Consider the following 3,283-nt stretch of genomic DNA (forward strand, 5'->3'; position numbering starts at 1 on the left):
TTCCTTTCTTACTTTGAATACATTTCAGAGTAAATTTACTTTTTCACTTTTACTTGAGTAAAACAGTTGAATCAGTACTTCAGCTTTAGTGTAGTATTTTTAAGACAAGTGTGGTGGGGCGTGGTCTGCGGTGCCGGTGCAGGGGAGGCGGATGCACCTGCACGGCATCTGCGATCACGCCTCGCCGACATAAAAGACTGAAATAGGTCCCAATTATTGTTGTTGTTGTGGTGTATGTGTTGGTCCTTAGAGCCACAGCCGAACATGTGAACCGTAAATAAAAGTGAGTGAATAAAATTATGTCTGTCGTGGTTCATTTACAACAAATATCAGAACGTGTACTTAAGTACAGAATCTCTGTACCTTTGCCACCTCAGCTGATATGTTTATAGTATTTCACAGCAGCTGTTAAACTACAAAATGTGGTTAATTTTGTTGTCCATCTTCTGCACACTGTAGTTTCAGCACAGCGGATACCTGGGGTCACACTACAAGGAGACAAATGTAAGCTTGTTTGGATTCCCAGCTCACCGACCGTAGGAAAAGGAGATGGGAGGGACTTTTGAAATGTCCTCTGTTTTCTGGACTCGTGTTTGTTTAGTGGTTTCAGTTCAACCTGAGTGCTCATCAGAGGGGATAAGTGTGTGTGTGTGTTTGTGTGTGTGTGTGTGTGCATGCTGTAATAACAGAGCAGCTGATAGAGGTCTGATGAAATCTTCACGTCTCTGCATGTGCAGCAGCTTTAATTTTTCATCTTTGATGTGACACACACCTGTTTTATTTGTGACTTAGCTCTGTGTGTGTGTGTGGGGGGGGGGGCATTAGGACGAGGAAACTAGAGGTATGCGGAACATTAAATATTGACACTATCGAGCTGCTGAGATCGATACTTTGTTTCTATCCTTAGGTTTAGTGTGTAGGCCACTGAACTGTGTTTACTTTTTGGGGGGAAATGAACAAACTTTCCTTCAAACATGCAGTTTGAAACATGCCTGTGGTGACTGTCACATCTGTTTTATTTACAGCCTCCTGAAGCTGAGCCAAAGTGTTTCAGAGACAGGCACATTTAGAATAGAATAGAATAAGTTAGATATGACTGAGATACATTTCCTTATGAAAGGGAAGTCCAGTTTTCCTGAAGACAGCGTCCAATAGCTTTGAGTTGGTGAAGTTCAGCTGAATACCAGGGGCCAGAGCAAGAGAAGGAACTGGCTCGAGTTTTCTGAGGACCCAAGGTGCCTAAGAGGATGATGAGTCTGTTGTTATAGTGAGATATCAAGTCATTGAGGGAAGCTGAGGCATCTATGGTCGGCAGATTATTGACACCAAGGGAAAGAGCTGATACATAAATAATAATAAATGCACAGCTTCAATGTTGGCAGGAAAATGATGTCAGGTTTCCAGAGTCGATGGTCACATGATCCCCCGCCCAAACCCAGCTGAGACAACTCAAGCGTCTGATGGGTATGTGGAAACTGAAAGCTGCAGGAGTGGAGGCGATGGAGGTGGTTTTTAGGATAAATGCTGCCTGAAAAGCAGGCGGAAGCAACTCTGAAAAAAAAAAAACATATTAATCTGATTTAGCAGTTTCCAGGGTTTTAATGTGAATACAGTGGACAATAATGCAGGTGTCCATTAAGAATTCATGAGTGGGCAGAGGGGCAAGGAGCAGTTTACCGAGCAGTGTTTGCTCTGAAGTCGTCTCTGGCTGAGACCAGACCAAATGTACTCAAGTTTTCAGTTCCAGATGTTTTCATCTTTGGATTCAAGCTGCAGTCACAGGTTGCACAGTCAGAAGAACCTGCACATAAAACTCAACAGGTTCTTCTGAAACTTGAAGCTTGGCAGGAGCTTGAACACATTTAAAATGTCACTTTTTTCACTACTGAATTTAAAGTCTGGTTTTTCTGTTTTTTATTCTTGATTTTTAATGTTCAGGTTGTTTCTTTCCAAGCACCTAACAGCTGGAAACCTCAGCACAGGCAGGAAGTTCGGCAGGTTTTTCTCCTGCTTACCTGGAACCAGGTCATGGGGAGGCAGCCTCTCCCAAGCCAGGTCCTCCAGCTCATCTGGGGGAACACCGGGGTGGTCCCAGACCAGCCGAGTGATGTCATCAGATGATTACACACAGACTATCAAAATAAAACTGGAAGTAATACATACACACACACACACACACACACACACACGCACACACACAGACTATCAAAATAAAACAGGAACCCACACAGACTGGGGATAAACGGACATGAAACATGGAGCGATGATCATGGGAACAGGAAGTGAGAAAAACACAGGGACAGCACTACAAACTCAGACAGCCATGGAGACGGAAAGGAAAGGATAACGAAACACAGAGGCGAGACCAGGACAGACAAACGCGAACAAACCCGAAATCAAGAACTATAAATCTGGAAAGTAACATACTCAGAAACTACAACATAATGATCTTATACTTTCAAAGAAATAAATAACACGTCCAAAACAAACCTTAATCCAAGATCCTGGGCCATGACACCTCCACAAACTGGAAACTGCTAGAACACCAGCATCTCTGTCCACAGTGAAACCAGTTTTACATCTCCAGGTTTGACTGAAACTTACAGCTGCCCACATGGACGAGCTAAATGGCATTTGAAAGAAAATCTGATGGTCAGTGTCATGATTGGAGGCAATAACACACGGGGTTTCTTCGGTACGAACTGCTTTTATTGAACCGTAGCAGCAGTGTACGTGTCAGGGTCCCCGTGTCTCTCTGGCTGGCTCACACTGGCTACAGGTTTTGTTTTTCTTTCTTCCCCTCTCCCTCTCCCTCGCTCCTCTCTGCCTGGGCAGAGCTTGTTACGGGCTCTTGCTCTTGGCCCACGCACCTGTGTGATTGTCACCACCTGCTGCTGATCTGGCTGATTCCCCAGCTACTATTTAAGGCAGTGGCACAGAGCAGCTCGCCGCTGGAACGTTGAGTCTCCTGAGTTCGTGCTCTTGGCTTCTTCAAAGATCTCCCCGTGTGTATTTGCCTGTGGTACTAACTACTGTTTCCTGTGTGTAGATATCCCCCTCCTGGACCAGATTACGGACCTTTCCTGTGTGTGGCGGTGTGAGTGGAGTTTTGGAGCGAGTGCAGCTGAAGAGGAATGAGTGTGTGTGGAGGAGTTGTGGCGGTGACTGAGCTGAAGTGGAAGTTTGTGTGTGGATTACCCTGGACCCCCTCCCAACTCACTGTACATATATAGCACTGAGGTGTTCCATATTGTAGATAAACTGTCTTCGTTTTTGTGCAAAG

The 3,283-nt window shown here is 44.9% G+C and overlaps 1 long non-coding RNA gene across 1 annotated transcript; it reads right to left on the reverse strand.

Moving 5' to 3' along the window:
• Positions 1-995: 995 nt before the first annotated feature.
• LOC120440377 lies at positions 996-2,752 on the reverse strand. Its single transcript, XR_005613216.1, has 4 exons — positions 2,491-2,752; positions 2,016-2,146; positions 1,678-1,801; positions 996-1,551 (listed from the first exon to the last, which is right to left on the reverse strand). It is a non-coding gene; the product is annotated as an uncharacterized LOC120440377 (long non-coding RNA).
• Between the last annotated feature and the right edge of the window lie 531 nt (positions 2,753-3,283).

The sequence above is a fragment of the Oreochromis aureus genome, linkage group 5 (genome assembly GCF_013358895.1).
Source record: "Oreochromis aureus strain Israel breed Guangdong linkage group 5, ZZ_aureus, whole genome shotgun sequence".
NCBI lineage: Eukaryota > Metazoa > Chordata > Actinopteri > Cichliformes > Cichlidae > Oreochromis > Oreochromis aureus.